The sequence below is a fragment of the Triticum aestivum genome, chromosome 3A (genome assembly GCF_018294505.1).
Source record: "Triticum aestivum cultivar Chinese Spring chromosome 3A, IWGSC CS RefSeq v2.1, whole genome shotgun sequence".
Taxonomy (NCBI): domain Eukaryota; kingdom Viridiplantae; phylum Streptophyta; class Magnoliopsida; order Poales; family Poaceae; genus Triticum; species Triticum aestivum.
In genome coordinates this window covers 363,356,836-363,366,350 of record NC_057800.1, presented here as the reverse complement: position 1 = coordinate 363,366,350, position 9,515 = coordinate 363,356,836, and the positions used below count along the sequence as shown (strand labels likewise).

At 43.4% G+C, this 9,515-nt stretch overlaps 1 long non-coding RNA gene across 1 annotated transcript; it reads right to left on the bottom strand.

Annotated features, from left to right (window-relative positions):
• Nucleotides 1–3,375: 3,375 nt before the first annotated feature.
• LOC123058337 (uncharacterized) lies at nt 3,376–7,045 on the bottom strand. The gene is made up of 4 exons (XR_006427157.1): nt 6,848–7,045; nt 5,178–5,240; nt 5,048–5,097; nt 3,376–3,663 (listed from the first exon to the last, which is right to left on the bottom strand). It is a non-coding gene; the product is annotated as an uncharacterized lncRNA (long non-coding RNA).
• Between the last annotated feature and the right edge of the window lie 2,470 nt (nt 7,046–9,515).

Below are 9,515 nucleotides of genomic sequence, written 5' to 3'. Positions count from 1 at the left end.
GGCACGGAGTACCGAGGCATCAAGGAAAGGTTCCCATATCGGTGTAACGAGACCAAGACCAGCAGGACGGCAAGATGGAGGTCACCATGGAGCCCAAGACGGCGTCATCACTAGAACCATTGGCAGGCGAAGACCACCTTTTGTCAGGATAGCTTGTACTAGTTGTCCCCTTTCAAATTGGCCGTTGTTGGCTCCCTTCCCGCTCAATATTTGGGGAGAGGACCATGGCCTATATAAGTAGAACTAGCCACCATAGTAGAAGAAACGAACTGATTTAGAGAGAGAACTCATTGAGAGGCATCTCACCCACACAAGTTCACCAAGCACAAGAACACCTCACCCTCAGGAGGCTGTTCTTCCCTTTGTACTGTTCATCATCAGCCCAAGAGGCAATCCACCACCACCACCACACTGGAGTAGGGTATTACACCACAACGGTGGCCCGAACCAGTATAAATCTTGTGTCTTTCTGTGTTGCGAGTTCGTTGGGTTCGTCTGCGAGATCTTAGAGAGCTAGGGCGTGGATCGGTAGGGAGGAAACCTTCACGTGCACCCCAGTGTTCGAACCTCGAGGGTTTGCCAGAACCCATGATCCGACACCACCTCCCCTACAAACAAGTAGACTGCTCATCCACCATTGTACCACACCCTATTCAGTGCTGGCCTTGTCCACGGCGCCGAATCTGCTTCACCGGTACTCTCACCAATCGCAGTGCATCTGCAGCGGCTCCTTCGTACGCCCCACCGGAGACACTTCGTCCACACACCCTTGAGCTACCCCACCGATGCCCCCATCGACGACCTCTAATCCTCTTCACCGACACCTTTCTCAACCCTACCGGAGCCGCTTCGCTGAAACCATCATCAACCCTAGCGGAGTAGCTTCACCTATACCATTCTCAACCCTACCAGGGCCACTTTGCCAACTCACAAGTCCACAGCCTCAGATCCGCTTCATCACACCCTCATCCAACCTACCGGAGCAGCTTCTGACGCCCCGACCATGGCCGCAGATCCGCATTATTGACACCATCCTGCACCCAACCACCAGAGCAGCTTCATCAACGCACTCATCCACAGCCACATATCCGCTTCACCCACACCGTAGTCCACCCAACCAGAGCCGCTCCACAAACACCCTACTCGACGGTTCTAGATCTCCTTACCGGACCTCGACAGCTAGCGCAACATCATCACCCTTGACGTTTCTAAGATGATTCCCATCATCTGGAAAGATGCCAAGAACCCGCCACGGCCTAGGTACTTTTCACCTTTAAACCCATCCAACATCACATGCCCGATGTACTTCAAATATAATAACAGGTCGTTGTTAAATGTTATGCAGCTGGCAAAAACTACAAGGACGATGTTACTTCTGGATCTAACAGCTTGGCCAACCAAGATCCTGGACTGAGGCATTGCTATGATCTTGTAAGTGTCTCTCTCTCTCTTGTATTGTTGTGTGACTGCCAGCGTGCTTTGCTAGGATTTTGGACCAGTAATCCCTTTGTACAGACAATGATTTCTACTACTAGCTGCTAAATTAGATAGGTAGATGTCATACATGATACTACCTCATACCTTTGTTCCTAAATATAAGTCTTTCTAGAGATTCCACCACAGGCTACATATAGAGCAAAATGAGTGAATCTACACTCGAAAATGCATCTATATACATCTGTATGTGGTCCATACTGGAATCTCTACAAAGACATATATTTAGGAATAGAGGTAGTACATTACACAAAATCGTAGGTGGCATGTAGGAATTCCAGTGCACTACATTAGGCTCCCTTAGAGTGCCTGCTAGTCCAGTACATAGAGGCATGGCTAGTTTATGCTACGCACACAATTGTTAATTGGTGCTTTAAATATGCACAAGGGATATGCAATGTATTATCATGTAGAGATGTCTGAAATTAGCCGTGTCAACTTGCAGATAGGGTTACACAATGAAAAATTACAAGATGTATGTGGCAATTTCATGGAACATCACAAAAAAAGGAGAGGCAGTGGTGAGCCTATACAGTGTGCTATGGTAGGTCACTCCTCCATTGCAATCATCGTGACATGTTATTTGTATATCAGTTCTATCGGCCAAGTTTCTCAGGGACAGTTATTACGAGTTATCCTAAGAAAATAAGCACCTGTGAATATGAGCTCCAGGTAATAAGCTAACCAGTTCTTTTCATTACCTTCATTTTCAGCTTATCTTTGGTATGATCGGTGAAAATTCTAGATTGCATTATATTTTGTCATTTTGCTGCCCATATGAAAATTAATTTGACTTGTAAACATCACAAATTGAAGCCAGTGCAGTAATTAATATGATAGGAAAATAGACCATCACTATTTGTTCAAAATGCAAATACAAAGATACCATCTACTTGTCACAATCTATTTTGGATCAATATCATCCATAGAGATCCCATTGTCTAATTTAAACAAAGAACGCATGACCCATATTTAAATGAAGAACAATTATTTATTGAAATTCGATGGTCCAAGTGGCTGGTTATTATCATATAGCAGCACCACCTAAAAGCATCATATAGTAGCAGGAGCTCATAGCAACTCATCATACAGTAGCAGCAATGTGCAATTCATCATATACCAACAGTACCTCATAGCAATTCATCATATAGCCACTACTAGATATTTCATTATAACCGAGGGTCCAATCACTGTCGGATATTTTCTATCACCGTCAACTGTTACTAAAACCGACGGTACACTGTCGGCTATCTCCCGTCGGCCTTGCTTCGTCGTCCATTATAGTAATGGTCGATGGTACGGTCGGGTAATATCATCGCCTACGGTGATTAACCGATGGTGAGCCGTCGGGCATGTTATTGTGACATGCTGGCTCATCTTAGCCCGACGACATTTGTAGCCGACGGTACTTCGTCGGGCAGATACTCTCTGACGGTTACTGCTTCCCATCGGTTTTCATAATAGTCGACGGTACATTTGACCCCTCGGACCTAGTTATAACGATGAGGAGAAACAAACTACCAACTTATTAGATGGTCAACAGTGCATACAACCCTTCAGGAAACCTGTTAGTCGAGGGTGAGCGAACACCGCCAATTTATAAATTCACCAACAGTTTGAAGTGCCCAATGGCATTCTGTGTAACCGAGACATTTGTTCCGCCATAGGGCATTACTCACCCCTCAGATATTTCTTTCACCAAGGGGTGTTTCACATGATAGCAATAACTCAGAATATTGGCATTTCAAATGCATCTCATACAAAAGCATAATATTGAGTTGCATCCAAATTGCATTAACCATAATTATCAAATATCAAATTCAGAACAAAATTGTAACTGAGATAGGTCACGTTTTGCATAAGATAAATTGTCCACTAAAACAAATTTGTCCATAAGATAAAGTGTTTCAAATATCTAACATAACTTCATTTTGGCATGGCTTGAAGATCATTAGGCTTCTATAGCCAATTATCATCATCATCGCCATCACCATAGTCATTATATCCCTCATCTCCATAGTCATTATATCCCTCATCGCCATAGTTAATATACTGCTCATCACCATACATACCACCCTCTCCATAGTTATCATATCCCTCATTGCCTTAGTAGTCATCCTCATCATCATTCCCATGACTCATACTGCCTCCGATCCTGCTTCCTATTCCCTATGTAATGACAAGACTAGTTGTCAGTATAATGTAGCTGAAATTTAAGTGACCTACAGGGACCAAACTTAATTTTTCTAATTGACAAGTTAGCTGCTAGTTGCTATTTAACAGTATGACTATCTAACAATATGCTTGCCTATTCACCTTTTGATCTTTCACGTGAAATTTTCAAAGGAAACATGAATTAGTAGGATTGTAGGAACACATATTCCATACACATTGTCCAAGTAGAGTGCATATCTATCTGCAACCCTACTATCAACAGTGTTTACATTTGCAGTCACATGACATAGCCGAACAAGTAAACTAACACAACACTATTGGCTAGTTTGGTCATATAGTAAACTAATTAAGAATGACATGTACAAAAAGAGGTTACTATAAATTTCCATTCAAATAGTTTTAATGGCAAAAGCCCACTTAAAATTTACACCAACCATATTTTAGATTACACTGCACATACAGTACCTAGCATGGAGCTAATTGGAATCCTAAAACTAACAATTTAGAGTGATCATGAGTGTGCATGGCCGAGCTTTAAAAGATAGCAAGCGTTAGTTTAGCTCTCAGTAATAACTTTGTAAAGTACATTTGTAGAGATGTGCATGTGATCTTGTTTCAAACAATAGTCAAAAGCATATACTAGCAGCATGTGTCCCAAGGTGAAATAATCCTTGCACGTATATGTATTATAATTGAAATGCATATGTACAGAGGCTTCACCGAACATGGTTCAACAATGCTTAGATAAAAAGGAAGAGTATTTGTAAGAAAAATATTTCGGATGGTTAACCTAAAGTCTCTAATGTCTACTAATTCTTTCCCCATGAGCTGAATAAATTATATATGAAGTACAAATAAACTATTGTTCATACTATTATATGTTTGCCTATTGATGATTTTCGAATTAACATGGTTAAATTTATCTAGTTTTACACATAAGAAATGATAGAAAATTTAGATATGCGAGCAAACAAGGCATATGATAGAGAAACAATCATGGCAACTATAGGCTATCAAGTGTGGTCTTCACTACATTTTTTCTCATAGAAGTGCAGATCAACTTGTTCTATCAACCATCAAGTATTTACATGTAGAAGCAGTCATTTCTCTTGGGTGATATAATCCTTTAGAGGAATGCGCTGATATAGTTAACCATGCATTTCTTTTCATAAATATGTAATTAAAATATATGAAGGATTTGCCTCTGCTACTACTTTCTATGACCCAAAATCTTGCACCAGACTTGCACACAGAAATTATTTCTTGATATATGGTCTAAATGTGCTAATGTGCTAATACATATGCAAAGAGAAACACAAAATGGTGGAATAAGGAGAGGTCATCGCTACACTTGCAGGCATGACAACACTAAACTAACCTTTTCGGTTTGGTGTTGAGGCACATCATCTTGTCCCCTTTGAAATCCGCCTTCAGAATATGATGAGGACTATGTATCATACGCAAAAGAAACATTACTTAATGGTTCAATTGAGATGGGTATAACTTACCAAGTTATCTGCTGTTGCTTGCATTATGCCATCAAAGTCGACTCCTCCTTTCTCAGCCAAAGACTATAAACATCACATGTCAGCACAACCCTATCCACCAGTAAGCAGAAAGATGTTTGACGAAAATAGTACTAGAAATTGAAGTGTGGTGACATCATTTCTCGCACTACTGCAATGGAAGACCGTTTCCCCATTAGCAAGTCTGTTCCTCTTGTTGGTTAAAGATAACCCTCTAAATTAAGCACCACTCCACTACTCACATTGTAGGCACCAACCAATATGGGTACCAAAGTCAACTCTCTTTGCACAAATTAAAGCTTCCTTAGTTGTCCAGCGATTACCATCCTCATCCACTTCTGTTATGTAGAAAATTGTCCCTTCTATAATCTTTTGATGGCTGCCGCCTTTTGCTCATGCAACAACATTTTCCTTCAAAACAGCATTTGCCTTCTCTTGCTCCGATGGGTCACACTTGAAGTGCCACTGCCAAAAACCATCCCAAAATATTTTTGTTTTTTACTTGTGCATTTGTGGAAGTGAGCATATGCATAATGATCAAAGATTCCAACACTTCATAGATAAACCAAGTAGATTTGTCATGGATGTGACCAAAATAAACAATTGTAACTACCACCCATCCACCAGTTTTAGATTTCTTATTCCTAAATTAACCCATTGTTGCACAAGTGTGCGGTCATGACATCCCTTGTGCACTTATAACGGCAAAAGCACTTGCTGCAAGGACAATGGGATTCTCGGTCTACAGTAGCATAAGGCAATGAGAACGCATGATCTAGAAAACTATCTACTCCATGTTGCCAAGCTTCACTGATTAACTTCCCTTTTCTCTCTTTGTACATCCAACTACGGTTGGCATCTACATTGCTATATATGAAGCAGGAGGTATAATATAAGCATTGGATTTAATCATGAATGTGAAGTGTAATATACATTAATTATACTGTAATAGCGAGAACATCAATCAAACAATTCTATATTTGGCCTACATTGACCATAACTAACAAGAAGGCCATTACGAGCTCTATCCAAATAAGCTAACTAATGTGCAAGTTTATTAATATCTATTTCAACTTTCTGAACCAGAAACCAAGGGAACTGTTCAGGTTATTCATGGCTATCCAAAGAACATACTAGTTGGAGATAGTTACTTTTTCATGTAGCGACTATATAATTGTGATGTGAATCAGAAAGAAAGTGGATTCATATGATAGATTCATAGTTTAATTAACTGAACAAAAAATTACCTATTGCAGCACCAAGCGAGTTGTACGAAAAACGGGTGAAACCACCTTAAAGTTGCTACTGTAGTAGACACATAAAACATAACCTTTATGTGAGCATACCAGCTAAATCCTAGATTTAAGGTTCTACAAATATTCTTTCTATTTCTTACAAAATTAGTTCACGACTAACATAGTTTATAAAGAAAGAAAGAAAACAAGATCAACTTGTACAACAAGAAAACGTGCCAATCTAAAGTTATGAACCGCCAACAAATCATTACTGATGGATTGCGCAGAAAAGAAATTACAATGTAGAAATAATGCACAATCAGCACAATCACGCAAGACAAAATTTAAGAGAAGTACTTAAGGGGGTGTGACAGAGACGAGGAGAGAGGGGAATGGGGAGGGACAAGAGAATGATACCGCGGCGCCCCACTATGATTGCTGCGTGCCGATTGATCAGCCATTGCAGAGGAAGCAGAGGAACTCCTGACCACCCATCGGAGTGGAAGCAGAGGGACGCCAAGCACCCTCGAGCTAGATTAGTTTGGAAGAACAAGGACGTGTTTGTCTTCAAAGAGGATCAGGAGACTATGGCGGTTAGTTTAGGACCTGATTTGATGCATGTTTCGTAGGCGTGCTTTTTTTGTGATGGCGCCAAGAAATCAGCACCAGATTGCCAAATAATTTGGTAACAGGTGTCCACGGCTGCGAGGTGGGTAGTGGGCACTACCCACTACGCGAGAAACATGAAAGAAAAAGATAACCATGAGGCCTTCTCAACGGATTCAGTTATATTATCCCACGCAAACCACGTTACATACCAGGGTGCTAGTAGCAATAGAACATGTGTATATCTCATTATCTCTACATCACATAATCGAGTCAATGTGTTCTAAAAAAACCAAATCGTGTCAATGTTGCAACAAATTGTCTTTGGTGTACGTGTTGATTAACTAATTGACCAAACAACTCAATCTCCACATTAATTTGTGTCAAAATTTCCTCAATTTTAGTTTCAACAAAATAAATCCCAAATTGACTACTGTACTGTACTGACCTGAACAGATTGGGCGTGGTTAGGTCGTGGCCCACCCACACAGTGTCGAAGAAGTATCCGTGCTTGCAGGAGGCAGGGTTGAACTGGACACGGCGGCGAGGTATCTCTGGGGCTGCTAGACCTCGTCCGTCGTCTCCGCCACTGCAGGCTCACCCTACCCAACCCCCGCTTCCACATCCAGCTCATGGCGGCACGTGAACATGCTGCTACTGCCTTGTAACGCCCCGAGACCAATGTGCCAGGTGTCTTCCAGTTACTCGCTGTTGTTGCCTTGTCATTTCTTGCGTGTCATGCAGTACATATCATGTCATCATGTGCATTTCATTTGCATACATGTTCGTCTCATGCATCCGAGCATTTTTCCCGTTGTCCGTTTTGCAATGCGGCGCTCCTATGTCACCTGGTGTTCCCTTTTACCTCTTTTTGTGTGCGGGTGTTAAACATTTTTGGATTGGAACGAGACTTGTCATGCGGCCTTAGTTTACTACTAGTAGACCGCCTGTCAAGTTTCGTGCCATTTGGACTTCGTTTGATACTCCAACGGTTAACCGAGGGACCGAAAAGGCCTCGTATATGTTGCAGCCCAACACCCCTCCAAAGTGGCCCAAAACCCACCTAAACCCCCTCCATCATCTCGGTCGTTCGATCATGATTACGTGGCCGAAAACCGCACCTCATTTGGACTCTCCTAGCTCCCTCTACCCTATAAATATGTGGCCTTCCCCGAATTTTTCGCGGATGAAACCCTAGCCCCGCTCATCTCGCGCCGCTGGAAAAAAATCCCCGTGCCGGACATGTCCGCGCCGCCGTCCCCGACGAATCCGCCGCCGCCACATCACCACCGCCAGCCTTCTCTCTCCTCTACAGCCCGCCCAGGCCCGGGGCAAGCCCGCCGAAGACCATCGGGGCTCGGGGCCGCACTCGCGCGAGCCCGCGTCGCCGGATCTGCGCGCCCTTCGCCGGAGCACCCCGCCGACTCACCGGTGTTCGTCGTCCACCGCCACCTCGACACCACCGGAGCAAGCCGCCGCCTCGAGGCATGCTTGCCGCATCAGGTCGCCGGCCACCACGTCTGTCCCTATCTCCTTCTTCCTCCTTTGTCTGACCTCTCTCACCTCGCTCTCTCTCTCTCTTCCCTTCCCGCAGGTTCCTCCATCGCTGCCCGTTAAGCTCCGATCGATGCCGGCGGCCGTCATCGATGTCGGGAATGGTGGTCCCGCCCCGTTCTGGCCGTTCACGCCGCCCTTGTCCGGCTAGCTCGACCTCCTCCCGTCGGGGGAGACGACGAGCGTTCGGTCGTGGGCCGCCTCCCCCTCGCGCTCGTGGGCCCTGTATTGGGCCACATCAGCCACCGGCCCGGCAGCACAGGTCCTTGTCCCTCTCCAGCGTCCTGGGCCGAGCCCATGGTGAGCCATCCCTCTAAACCCCGCTCATGCACACTTTAGCTATCATGCACCCATGTTTTTTCCACCAAGTCCCCGAAGTTTCCAGGTTCATGTGCCCATGTTCATCATGTCATAACTTTGCATCCGTAGCTCCGATTCATGCGTGTAGCATATCAAAATGTTCGCCTCGACGACTAAATCATTTCATCTCATTGCATCATTTTCATTTGAGCTTATCTTGATGCACGAAATGCTGTTGGAAGAGGGCTATGTGAGTAATTTGTCAGATCTGTTTCAGCAAATGGCATTTTGTCATTTTTGCCATGATTAATGTGTGCATGCTATGATCCTGAGCTCTACATGTGTTTTGTCATATGCCATGCCATCTTTACAGTGGTGCTTACCATGTATTTTTGTGATATTTGTGGTGACTAGCACAAACTTGCAAAGTAGCGTAATCGGTAATGCTGATTTCAGGGACTCAGAATTTCACTAAGTCCTTGTCCTGATTTTGTCGTTATGCCATATGTTCATGTTGTTTCCTAGTGATCCGTGCTTCTTTTGAGGATGATCAGTAATGATGTTTTGTTACTATTTTGGTGCTCTATCCATCCATGTATTTGTTTTAATTTATGGAGCACCCTAG